Below are 13,527 nucleotides of genomic sequence, written 5' to 3'. Positions count from 1 at the left end.
CCAAGTGTCAGTTTGGGCTCAGGGAGGCAAACGCTGCATGAAGATTTGGCCTGTACTCAGCAGCAAGGTGTCAGCATCCTATTGCCACCCTGCACCCCACAAACATCGTCACTAACTGATGCCACATCATCTCAGAGCATCCTTCTAGCAAGGGAACCCGAAGCAGCCCACCAAGGAGCAAGGATATACCAAAGCCCCAAACTTTGCAAAAAACACATTGTGCAAATTTTGTTCCTGTTAGAAGATACACTGACTATTGTGAACCTTAAAATAACTTCAGACATGTATGTCTGGACAGGCATGGGCTGCTAGGAGTGAAACAAGAGCCCTCTCCACAAGGCAAAATTTGTTGAGACAGTAAAAAAGCAGTGACCACCCTGGCCGAGCTTCCCAACTGCATTTGTACTCGGTCAAAGCTGAAACCACAGCGCACACCCCAAGGCAGGCAGCAATGCTCAGCAGTGTCCAGCACAGAAACCTCCCTGATGGTGACACCTGCTCGCGGTATTGCTGCATGCCCGCCACCCGGTATTACTGCATGGCTGCACTCTTCTGTCACACTGACACAGCAGGGAGATGAACGAGGAAACTATAAAATAGCCCAGCCAGGCTATTTTTAACTGGGTCATCCCAGCACAGCCAGCGGCAACAGCCAGGAGCAGAGAAGAAAGCAAGGAGAAAAGCTGTCAGAGACCGCAGCCTCAGGCGGCTCTTAAGAAGCTGTCTCTGCTATCACCTGGGCTAATGAGGAGCCCGACTGTATTTTGGGGAGGCATCCCCAGAACAATGTACAGGGAAGCCACATCATGAAGTACTGGCTGAATTGTCACCCATTCTTCACTGCTGGGGTCCCTCCCAAGCCTGACAATGTGTACTTGAGCCTCCCCTGGGACAAGTGGGAGGAGCAAGAAGAAATTAAAACAATAAAGCATACAGAAACACAAGAAAAAAATAGGCCAGAAGGCACTTCTGGAGGCCCCAAGTCCTACCCTCAGTCCCCAGCAAAGCCCACTGCAAAGGGGCTCATGTTGCTCAGACTTTCCAGCTGAGTTTGGAAGTCCAACAGGGATAGAGATCCCACAGCCCCTGTGGGAAACCTGTCTGCCCACATTCTTGTGGAGAAGCCCAGGCTGCAGGGCTTGCAAAGTGACCTAGATGACTCTGGTCAAACTTGTTGCCCACTGGAACCCCATAGCCTTCACTGACGAGTAGCTCTCTAGCTCTCTAGCCTGAGCCATTGCAGGGAGCTGCTGCATATCAGGAGCAGAACTTGACATTTACCTTTACTGAAACTCATGGGGGGCTGGTCTTCCCCTCTTGAGAGGCATAAAGCTGTCAGGAAGCCTTCAGGTTGCTTAGGAAGCCCAGGGGCTGGGAGGTGCCCATGTAGGGGTCTATTGCCAGACCTCGGACTTCCCTGCAGTGGCCAGACAAACATCGCTCTTCCCATGAGCAACCCAAGTGATTTACCCTGGAGCAAGACAGCCTGTGGCTCCTGCAGCACCATCACTGTCCTGCTGCCAGTGGTGCCTGGAGCTGCACTTCCTGCAGGTTCACACCTCATTGAGGCTCAGGGAGTGAAACACCACCTCACTGCACACACATGCCCCAGGCTGCAGAAGTTGCCCCGTGAATATTTTTAAGCCAACATCAGTAGAAATCCAGGTGAAGAGCATGGCCCACCCTGCAATGAGTGTGGAGAACATTGTGCTCAGTCAATACAAAGTCAGCTTGTTCTGATTTTTGTATTGACCAAGCATTTGTATTCCCCTGGGGACAGGGCAATCTCCAGGGATGCTTTCACTCAGTGACAGCACTGTTATCTGACAGTCCAGCCTCCCCCTTCACCACATGTCCCATATCAGCTTCATGCGGTGCCCCTACTCCCCAAGCTCTGGCAGAAAGATGATGCATTAAGGACACAAATGGCTTCAGTCAACAGGGCCTTGGGTCAGGGAAGTGCGAGAGGCTGGTGAGACCCAAAATGATGCTGAAACTCAACTCAGTTTCATTAGGCTTATCAGAGCTCCCAGGAAGGGCAGGGAGCAGTGTGACTGAAGCAAAGGATGGGGCCGCCTCAGCCTCATTGGAAAGCAAGCTCCTCCTTCCCCGGCTCACCTGCAGCTTTCCAAGATAGCCTGTGTAGTCCAGCAGAAAGATAAAGCCCTGCCTACATTCTCCAGAGACAATACCCTCTTTCACTCTGCCAGTTACCAGGGTAGCAAAGAAAATATTATTGCTTATCAACTTCCTTGTGAGTATAATGTGCCTCTGAATTCAATGGGAGAGCAAATTCCACCTTACAGAGCTCTTCTACCCTGGCAAGATCCTGTTCTGTTACGAAAGAAAAGCAAATACAACAATCCTGATTCAAAGAACAATCAAAACTGGAAGCCTCCTCCACCCCACACACTGCAAAAAACTCATTAGAAAGAGGAAGTGGTGAAATGCACAAACTTTAAGAGACATTGACGCATCTCTTGTTAGAAAGGCAGCCTCAAAAAGCTCATAGCCTGACCTTTTGCAAGCTCAGCAGTTTCTCCTGAAACCAGAGCACCATGCTTTTGCTCTCCCAGTTCACAGGAAGAAGCCTCCTGCTATTCAAGGACAAGCCAGATTCTGAGTTTCAGGCACCCATTCAAAAGATGAAGCTGGGTCTCAGTAGCCAGCCATGTGCTTTGGCAAGATAGGGATGTTTCGTCCTACTGCTCTTTATCATCAGGTTTAAGTATGCCTGCAGACATCTGGAAGATTGGGTGTCTCTGCTAAAGGCTACTGTACAGAAGGCTTTCCTTGCAGAAAAGCTGAGATTTACTGGCTTGGGGGGGGGGGGGGGGGGCTGGCTACCTTCAGAGAATCCCAAGACTTTGATTAGTTGCCCACAGAAGCCCAAATGGGTAATGGGTTCCAATGGGCTAGCCAGGGTTCTTCCCAAACTCTTCTGCCTAGCTGAGGAGCTGTGGCTGCCACCAGAGCACAGGTATGTTAGGAAAAGTGAAATGGCTAGCAGGGTGGCAAGGCAGTGGAAATACACCCGTTGCAGGTGTTTCTCCTGAGTTTTGTGAAAGTTTGTAAGCTACACTTGAATGTCTAAGATGCAGCCCTTAACATCTAAGGTGATTCAACGCAACGGCACTCCCAGGACTGAAGGTTTGTGCGCTGCCCAGACCACCCAGGTTAGAACGCTTGCGGGATGTGAAGGGATTCTATGGAGCAAGCACAAGCCTGGCCTTAGCATCTCATCTCTGAAGCTACCTGGGAAAACTGAGTCTGATCAACCAGGTGAAAATGGAAACTAACACAGAGCCGGGCACTAACCCAGCTCTGACTGCCTGGGTTGGAGAGCACAAGCACAGATGCAAGAACACAGCCAAAGGGACCTCATTCATCTCTGGGAGTCCCCAGGACAGCCTCAGAACCAACCTGTAGCTCTAAATCAAGGTAGATGTGGAGCCTTCAGAACCCCAAAATGAGGAGCTCCACCAGCCTGGTGACAGGAGATGCAGCTTTCTCTCACGTCTGACCTACTTCCCTCCAGCTGCAGCTTACGTCCTTTTCTCCTTGTCACACTATCTGTCACTGCCAGGAGGAGTCTGGCTCCGTAACCACCCTTCCAGGAGCTGTATCACAGTTCTAGTAAATAAGTTTGGCAGCAAAAGACACAGGTACCTACAACTATAGACTACAGAAGAACCAGATGTGGGTTTCCTACTCATAAGCCATGGAGCAAAGGGAAGTGGTCCCCATCCTTCGGGGAGCAATGACAGCAGGACCTTGTTCTTTGAAAGGTGGCAGACAGCATCAGATCTTCTCTGCAGTCCATAGCTGCAGAGTTCCTTCATCTTCCTTGCAGCATCATCTGCCTGGAAAAAACACTCAAGGACGCACGGAACAGCAGAATGTGGAGAGCTCTCCAGCAACCATTCAGTGCCTGTGGAATTGCTTTATGATTGCAATTGAGGGTTTTCTCTTTAACTGGGTGATTAAATAAGAATTGGCATTGCTCTGTTCTCTAGAAATCTAAACTCTTAAAGCACTTCAGCTAACAGCAGGCCCCATTTATCTCATGCATGACAAACCAGCAAGAGAGCACAGCAAAGGCAAGTGCTACAGGCACAACAGGCAATGCTTTCTGCTGCAGTATCACAAGTTTTAAAATCAGTTCACCATTTAGAGCACCAACAGCAGGTTCATTTGTGCTCTTTTCAGTTTTTTTAGCCTATCTTTGACTAATGCTAACTAAGTGGGAGGACTACCAATGCCTTCTTTGCCAGGGAAATGAGATTCTGTGCCCTTTTATTCACCCTGTGGGCTTGGCAAATGCAAAATGTCTTGGAAATCAGTGACATCATTCTGAACTGAATCCATTGGTGCAAGTGCAGCAGTAGTGTTTGGTTCAGACTGGAAGCATGTTTTTGAAGCACATCTCCTTACTGCTGCCATTTACTGCACTCCAGTTTGCACTGCAAAGCTGTCGTGGAGCATGCAGACAATATTCATTGCAGATGAAACTAAAATCATTCCAGGATCAGAAGCCAGAGCACTCAATCTGCTAATGGGATCAGCTGAGTCAGGTTAGAACATCAAAATGCCTGCAGATATGAAGTCCTGGTACCACCTCTTTCACTTCACAGATCTGCTCCTCTTGCATTGTAGATGTGGCTACAGTTTAACAGAGGGGTGAGGTCGGGCACTGCACAGGCACTCTTCCATAGATACCCCTCTCTTGACCCTCAGCCTTGCCTGCCTTAGAGTCATAGAATAGTTTGTGTTTGGAAAGGACCTCCAAAGTTCATCTAATCTAACCACCCCCCCACCCCCACCCCCCCCCCCCACAAACTAGCAGGGACATCGTACACTAGATAAGGTTACACAGAACCACATCCAGCCTGGCCTTGAATGTCTCCAGGGATGGCACATCCACCACCTCTCTGGGGAACCACTGACAATGTTTCACCACCCTTACTGTGAAAGACTTCTTCCTCACATCCAGGTCTTCAGATACATGGAGGAGAAGAGGTAAAGAAAACAGTGTGTTGATCTCTTTTAATGGGTTTGAGTGTTCCTCCATCTCTGACCATTTTGTTCAGCATCACTGCTCTGTGACCTATTCCCCTCTTCACACCTCATCAATGAAGATTAGCCTCTCCTCCCATATAGTAGCTTATTCCACAAGTACTTCATTCCTGACAGCCTCTTTGCATATCTTCTCCAGTACAGATTTTGATCATTCTCCCTCTCCTGCACCCCTTACAGCTGGAAATCACCCCACACAGAACCTCCACATCCCAGCTGAGCTCCCTGCTACAGGCTCACTCTCTCTACCGCTACTTTCCTATTTCTCCAGCACAGCTGATATGATGCCAACAAGCCGATCTTTCCTCTGCCTCTGAGTCAAGTCTGGGCACCTGTGCCTCATGGGCTTTTTGAGCCAAGGGCTTATCTGCCTGCTCAGCCAGCCCTAATGGATTTTCCACCTGCAGATTCATCTCATGGGTTTGCTTGAACCACATCACTGACATCCCGTGTCAATGAGTTCCACTGTTTATCTGTATCCTGTTGTTCCTGGGCAGTGATAAACAGAGAAACAATCACACCCTATCTGAACTCCACATCTCATCATCCTACCATATGTCATATCCCTTTTCAGACATACCTTTTCCAAACTAGTAGAGAGGCAGTTGCTCCTCTGCTGCCAGTCTTCTGCACTACCAGGTCCTCAGTGAGCTGCAGAAAGCTAGCATTGCATGAGGCATTCAAGGCACAGCTGCACTGTAGCTGTAGCCAGACAGTGTTTGATCTTTTCACAGCACCAGTAGAAAGGGAAAATAAAAACAAAAATAAGAATAGGAAAGGTAGCATAGGCCTTGAAGTCTGGCTGTGAATTAAAGCAGCATTTGAACTCCTGGTACAATAACGCAGGCCAGGCAGCTTGGGATGCAATCTCCATGCCTTAGGCAGCAAAAACAAAGACTGTCTGTGTGAAGAAGAGCAAGAAGAAAAGCACTGGGTAGGATACACTGGGCTATGCTGCACCTGACTGAATATGCATTTTTCTCTGTATATCTCATATGTGTTCATGTAATTACATCTGCATCTAGGGCTCTTCAGTACCAGGGAAAGTCTTCAGGCTCCAGGAAACTTCTGCAGATGGCTCAGAGCCAGAGGAGCACCCAGCTGCACTGCTGCTCAGAGAGATGACAGCAAGTGGGAACAGCCCCACAGAGGGATGGAGCAGGCCGAGAGCTACCACTGTTCTGTGTGAGATCCTGCAACACCAGGAAACTGAGGCACAGGAAGGACAGCAGATAATGATGCAGGCAGGTATGGAAGCAAAGAAAGGGAAGGAGGCTTAGAAAGAGCTTAAAATAGAGATGAATTTCCTGGGAAAGACATCCCCGTACATTTATAAACTAAGACACCATGCAATCATCTGCCAGTATCAGTTGCACCAGAGGCAGCAGTGAAAGGTGTGTGAAAGCCTTCTTGTGCCACAATGGTGTCTGTCCCATTGATCTTCCAACCCCCACAACTAAGCTTGAGTGCAAGACAGGCAGAAACACTTATTTTTAATATGTAGCTATCCTGAAGCCACAGAAAAGTTCACGTTGCGAGTCATTCGTGCTGTCAGGGAAGGAAGAACAGGTAAGACGCTGGAAAACACTTCTGAAATACACAAAATCGTACACAAGGTAATGACTGGTTTCACTGGTTTCTCAAAGCTGAAAGAAGGAGGAGGTAGAGAAATCGACACTTCAGTTCCCTCTTTACACATCAAACAGTTATACATCAAGCTTTCAGTTAAGCTCAAGAAGTCCTGTTCCACTAACAGCTCACAAAGGGCTGGACATCAAAACCAAGCTCAACAGTCAAAAATTCCCCAAGCTAACAGCAAGATGAGCTTTACTGAAATGCTTTTTGAAGCTGCAGGGATGAGCACAATATATACAAGGACATCCTTTGATATTTTGCCTCCATCCAGTGAACCCATAAAGCAGATGTGTACTGCAGCAGAAAGTTCTCACCACTCACCCAAGTTTAATACTTGGCATGCGTGTTGGGAAAGAAGCATTGGCGATAGGGATCAAAGCAGACTTTACAGGTGGACTTCAGCTATGGGTTTCTTCGGTTTAACTTCATGGAATATCGTCTCCTAATGTCATTACCAGGTTTGCACTTCTAGTATCATGACAGAACCACAGGCAAATTTAGGCTGGTAGGAGACTCTGCAGCCCTAGCTCCTAGTCCAAGCAGCCTCTAAGTCAGCCTAGGTGTGCTGGGTTCAGCAGTAGCAGTCATTTTTCTCAGTAGGTGGTGCAGTGCTGTGTTTTTGACTTTCAGCCCGAGAACAGCACTGATAACACCAGTGTTTTTAGTTGTTGCTCAGTAATGTTTAGTCTCACCAAGGACTTTTCAGGCTTGTGCTCTGTCAGGGAGATGGGGCACAGGAAGCTGAGAGAAAGCAGAGATAGGACACCTGACCCAAACTAGCCAAAGGGTATACCATATCACAGCATGTCATGTCCACTATATAAACTGGGGACAGTTTACCTGGAAGGGTTAGATCACTGCTCAGGTCGGGCTGGGTATCAATCGGTGGACAATGATCGGTTGTATTCTCTTCCCTTGTTATTTCCCTTATCATTATTATTGGTGGTGGTAGCAGCAGTGGTTTGTGTTATACCTTAGTTACTGGACTGTTCTTAACCCATGGGAGTTACATGCTTTCAATTCTCCTCCCCATCCCTCCAGGAGTGGGGAGAGAAAGAAGCAGAGGAGTGAGCGAGCAGCTGCATAGTTCTGAGTTACCAGCTCAACTTGAACCATGACACTAGGTTTCTTAGGGTCTGGCCCACATGAATTCTGAAAATCTCTGAAGGTGGAGGTAGGCAAGCAAACCATCCTGCTGAGGCCCTGTCTGGCTGGTAACTGTGACCTCAACCAGGCAGTACCCACTGCCACAGAGGGAGGTACTGGTCCTGCACAGTGCTCTGTGTAGGGGATGACTCCAAGGGGGTGAGTCACCTACCCCTCCTGCTCCAGAGCTCCAGCCAACACAGTCAGAAGTCCGTTTTCACTTACAGTTAGTGTCCAAAGTGGCTCAGAGGACTGCTGCCTTCAAACTGTCATTCCTCCAGTGACCATAAGCCAAAACTCAAGAGAGAAAGTTAGTTGTCATTCTGGGGAACAAGAAAACCACCTTGGGGCTCTAAAAGCAAAGTCCAGCAGAACACAGAGAGCTCAGAAGAGGAGTGTATGCCCTCCAACATGGTGAGACAGGATGCTCTGGGGGCAACAAGCCAGGGAAAGGAATCTCTGCAGGATGCCAGGTGGCTGCTGTTCAGCTAAAGGCAGGCTGAGAGATGTCACTACCTCCAGAGAACACTGCTGTCTGCACTGAGAAGATCATCCTGTTCAAGTTTCTAGCAATGCATCATCCTGGGATGCTCTTCCCACAATTCCTCTTCTTTGTTGCTAAAAAACACAACCACATCCTTATTTTACCAAATAATAAGTTCTGCTTCCAGCTACTGGCTCTCATGTTGGTTTGTCAGCTGGATTGAAAAATCCATTATCTATGAAGATACAAGAGGATTCTGATCTTTTCGACTCCACAGGAACCAAGAGTTCACCAAAACACAACCTGGATGCCAAGACATAAGTGCCAACTTTACACTTGAGCTTTTACTTATAAAATCTCAGTGAGGGCTTGGGTATTTCTGCTCAAAGACTTGGTTTTCAAGTTGCAGCACACCCATTGTTACTGCACAAGGCTTAATGTACAGCAGGGGCAAGAACCTCAAATAGATGCAAGGGGGTCAAGCCCTTCAATCCCTACTAAACTTTTAAGTGAGTGCCATGATCTTTAAAACTGTGAAAAACTGAATTCATATTGATTTCTACTGGAAGCTGTTGGATGCCAGGCTATCATTAGCAAAATCAATCTTTTCAATTAAGACTTCAGGCATCAGTTACTGACACCAAGACCTTCACAAATTCAGAGAAACATGAGCTACAGCCATGACCACAGGCAGGAGGGGTCAGAAGAGAAACTCCGATCTTCCCTGGCTGTAAGGGAAAGAGCCTCTATATGTAGGAGGAGCTGAATATTATGAGAGCAGGAACTTGGAGCAATGCTATTCTGATTTTGTTTTTGTCCCTCTGTGCATGTAGTTTGGTATTTAAATTAAATTAGGGAAAATGGCAGAGAAAAATAATGCGAACTAATTACATTTAAGTAGATGTTAGCAAGACAGTCTTTGACTTCTTCTATTTGTCTATTGCAATTAAAGAGCTGCCTAGGTCCTCTGTGCCTATTACCCTGCAATTTTGTTGCCAGCACAGGCTCATTTCAGTGAGCAGATAGAAGAAACCAGAGGATGACAAGGAACACTGGTCATTCCTGGCATAATTCACGCTTCCAGGCAGTGCTCCCAATAACATCAATATGAGGTTCCTTACAAAGGAGCATTGCAACTGTGCCTGTTTAAGCACAGCTCCCAGAGCTGGAGAAGGAAGAACAAGATGGAGTTTGGCCTCTCCTGTTTCCTTGAGGCTATCTACTCAGTTTCCAAGGACTTTGTCTCAATCTCAGGAATAAAATTACCACAAAGGGTGGGAGTTTCTACTGCTTGGTCTTCCTTATCATTTTCAACTGTGACTTTGTCCCACAGAGTCAGTGCAGTCACTGGTGCAGAAGACCTCCTCTCTGCAGGTAGGAACGTCCATGTTTCGTGGCACAGAGTTAAAGAGCACAGCGACTCACCAGACCAGAAAGAATCCCCTGCACAAGTCCAGAAGGATGCTCAGGAGGTAGAGAGAGGCCAAGCTTTGGGCACCGCATTGGAAAATGTGAAACTGTGTGAAATAGAGCAGGTCAGCAGGAGAAGAGAGAACAGGGCTTGGAGCTGCATGCCATCATGCAGCAGCATGTCTCCACTCTTCAGAAAGGGCTTTGCTTCGCTTGGGGTCAGAAAGTCCTATTTGCAAATCTCAAAGTGCTTTGGAAATAGTAAGCACCAGCATTACCCTAATGGAGCGCTGAGGGGGTGTATTTTCAAAATGGAGACTTGCTGGCAAGCCTGGAGCACCGCAGAGGGGAAATCCCTGGAAATACTAGGCCAGTCTGGCTTCTCCTCGCAAGGCAGTATAACCCTGTGCGTGTCAAACCCCCTCAGCCCATACAGCCTCCTGGGTGATCTAAAGGTCTTTCCTGTTTCTCCTGCAGAGAGGCAGGAGGCGCGTCAGTGTAATTGCTACGTGCTACGGGCTGCTCACCTCGGCTGGCTCTCTGCAACCAGAGCAGCTTAACGTGCACTCCAGGGAAGCCAGGTAATGACTACATGTGAAACACCTCACCACAGTATCACTCCTGTCTTCTTGACAGGGAAGCAAGAGACCAGCCCACATGCGTGCATCAGGAGGTGCAGCCACCATCCAGCCTCAGTAGGGATGGGTCTGCAGGTGCCCTTGTGTCTGAGCAGGAGGTTCAGCAGCAAGCTCTGCAGCAGTATCCAGTCCTCATATCACTGGACAACTGTGATACTGTTAAATGAATATTTTATTGTTAAAACAGACTGCTGCTGTTTGTAAGTGGCATACAGGAACACTCGGATAAGACAGTGGGTTGTTTGGGGTTTTTTTTTTTAATTCAAGCAAACTCTCTTGGAGAGGGCTTATTTATGAAAGTGAAGGACAGGGTCTGGCCATGAAGGTTCAGAACTCTGCTGAGGTCCCCTTGGGCCAACCAGGAGGTGATGGTGGGGAACTGATCTGGGTCAGTCTCCCCCCACCCTGTTTCTTCACAGAAGGTCTGTGTCATACCCTGCCACAACTCACCCTCCAACAGCTCTCCCACTGAAACCCTTGCTGTGGAAATCGGAGCCCACCAGGGTGGAATGGAGGCTTCATGCTGTGCAGTCACTGCACGCCGAAGAACACAAAAACATCAAAGGCAACAAACTGACTGCAACATAGGAGCGGCCTGCAAAGTCACGTGCAAAATCTACCTTATCTTGCACCTCTGGGGCAGCAGCCTCTCACTGCAAAGCATCACCTTTGCTTCTCGAATTTGCTAGAGCTTTCAGCTTTCTCCCCAAGTCTAACACTGAAGCATTCTTGTGCCTGGGCACCTGCAGCTCATATCACAGAAACTGGATCCACACTCACGTGTATGTCCACAAAACCCATTTTGCACAACAATTGGACATCTGGCAGCCCAGAGAGCCCATGGGCAAGGGAGAGCGGACCTTACACAGGCACAGCATACCAGTTCCAGAGACCAGCAGCCTGCACAGTGCCAACCCACCTAAAACAAGACTCACAGAAGCCTGCCACGGAGCCAGGAAATCCAAAATCCAGCATTACTTAGCTACTAACAACAGACACAGACACATTCAAATATTATTATCCAGGAAAGAAAATAAAGTGATAAACCCACCCCATCTGGAGGTGCCCTGATCTGCTGCACACACAGCCAGCACAGTCTGATCCATGGGATGGAGGTGAGTGATGGGGCTGGCCAGGCTGGTGCAGCCACAGAGGGCAGTGGTCTCCCTCCCCCCTTGGGACTTGCACAACTGGCACCCTTATGCAGAGTTGCTTTGCTTCCGAGGAAGGCAGGTCGGGGGGACCTTGGGGTACAGCCATGTCTGGCTCTTTGTTCAAACATCTCCAGTGCCCGGGACTCATATTTCTCAGGTCTGTGGCACCTCTACGGAGATGACGGGGTTTGATTTGTTGCTATGGCCAAATGGACTGAATTAATTTGGAGCTATAGCTTGTCTGCAATAATACAAATTCTCCAAAAAACATCAGCACAGATGAAAACACCTCGTTTTTCCCTTGTCTCTAAGAAACACCCAGCTCCTCCCTATCCTGCCTACCCCAGCTTTGCGCGAGGTTTTCCTGAAGTGCTCACAGCAAAACATGAACTCCCTTCATGTCTCCAGCAGTCACCCCTATCTCTGATCAAATCAGGAGAGATCCAAACAGGGCACAGCCAGTGAGAAAACAAAAGGAGCATCAGGGCTACACAAGCTGGTCCTTTGTTAACCCACTGGGGAGCCCGCACTGGGAAGCTTAGAAGGCAACCAACACCCAACCTCCCCCCAAGTGCAGAAATCACTTCCCCTGAGCACCCAAGAGGCCAGAAAAGAACAAAACTGTCCAGGCAGACTCCCTTCAGAGGGACTGCAGCAAACACAGTGCCTTCTGATGAGGTTAAGTGAATGGGGTGAGGGGTGGAAATCTGAACAGCCAGAATGCTCCAGAGCAAGTCAAGGAGGGTACCACTCCCTGCAGGGTGAACAACGGGTGTTCGGCAACACGCTGCATATAGCTGGCCTCCCGAGGCCACCAGAGACTTGTTTGCAAAGTACTGTCATCATTACATAGCCCTGCGCAACGGCCCCGTCAAAGCTGCTGGACCAAAGCCAGACCCACGGCAAGAAACAGTTCCTCCAAAGCTGTGTTGGATGAAAGTAAGACCGCTTCCAAAAGCTTGCCCAGAAAGGGGTACCGGCACCAGGAGACCCTGCTGCTGGAGAGAATGGTCCAGGTGTCATTTACGTAGCTGTCATCGTAGTCTGCACTAGATGTGGACAGACATCAAGCACCTAAAACACCCTTGACTACAGCACAAAGGGGCCAAATTCAACCACTCGCACACACAGAGCCGTGGATGAGGCTCTCGCTGTACCACTTGCAGTCACACAGACGCCAAGCCACGCACCAGCGGGCAGGGCTGGCGGGAGGAGGAGCGGTGTGAATCCCGCCGCCCGAGTCAGCGGCGAGCCCTGTTGCTCCTTGACCCGACCGCGCATCGCGGCGGCTCCCGCCGGGGCCGGCTCTCTGTCTGCCAGGCGGAATACCGCCCGGGGAGGGCACGACCGGCACCCGCTGCGGCACCCGATGCCGGTGGCTGAGCGGCAAGCCCCGCTGCCGCTCCCCGCTCCCGCCGCACACGCCGGGGGATGCCCGAGGCCCGTGGCACGGGGCGGCCTCCACAATCCCCGGCCGTCGATGCGCTCACGGCTGCGGCGGCCCTGCACAAAGCGGGGAGTGGCAGGAGGGGTCTGCGGCAGCCCGAGCGCGGTGAGCAGGCGCCTCGTTCTCCGAGCCTCCAAGCTCTGCAGGCCCCCGAGCTGCCGCAGGTGCCGCGGCCGGCCCTGCCCACCCGCATCCCGGCCACGCAGCCCTCGCCATCACCCCGACCTCGCACCTTGCCGCTGGCAGCGGGGGTCCAGCGGAGAGCATGGCAACCAAGCCGAGCGGAGCCGAGCCAGCCCAGCTCTGCCCACCCGCGTCCCGGCCCCGCGGACCCCGCAGCCACCCCGGTCTCATACCCTACCGCTGGTGGCGGGGATCCTGAAGCGCGCACAGGAGTGGAACTGAGCTGAACCGTGCCAGACCCGGGATTAGATAGCTCTGCCCGCCGGCGGACCCCGCCCCGGCCGGCCCCTCACGCCGCGCCCCGCATCGGGGAGGTGCCAGCGGGGCTCGGGAGCCGTCCACCGCCCTCTGATG

The 13,527-nt window shown here is 50.2% G+C and overlaps 2 protein-coding genes across 3 annotated transcripts in view; both read right to left on the bottom strand.

The window, feature by feature from the left end:
• Positions 1-13,381, bottom strand: part of CORO2A (coronin 2A) — a 53,001-nt gene extending 39,620 nt beyond the window's left edge. The window contains exon 1 of one of the 2 annotated variants that reach the window (XM_057420737.1): positions 13,347-13,381. The gene's annotated coding sequence lies outside the window, so the exon portion shown is untranslated. Of the gene's footprint in view, positions 1-13,222; positions 13,254-13,346 lie in introns of those variants that run through there. The other variant, XM_057420738.1, reaches the window with a different exon arrangement.
• LOC130605329 (actin-like protein 7A) overlaps positions 1-13,527 on the bottom strand; it is a 159,893-nt gene that overhangs the window by 89,223 nt on the left and 57,143 nt on the right. The gene's annotated exons all lie outside the window — the stretch shown is intronic.

This window comes from Pezoporus wallicus, unplaced genomic scaffold (genome assembly GCF_028554395.1).
Source record: "Pezoporus wallicus isolate ANWC-B61680 ecotype Strahan unplaced genomic scaffold, APGP_CSIRO_Pwel_v1 contig_6822, whole genome shotgun sequence".
Classification (NCBI taxonomy): Eukaryota; Metazoa; Chordata; class Aves; order Psittaciformes; family Psittacidae; genus Pezoporus; species Pezoporus wallicus.
This window is presented reverse-complemented; position numbering and strand designations above follow the sequence as displayed.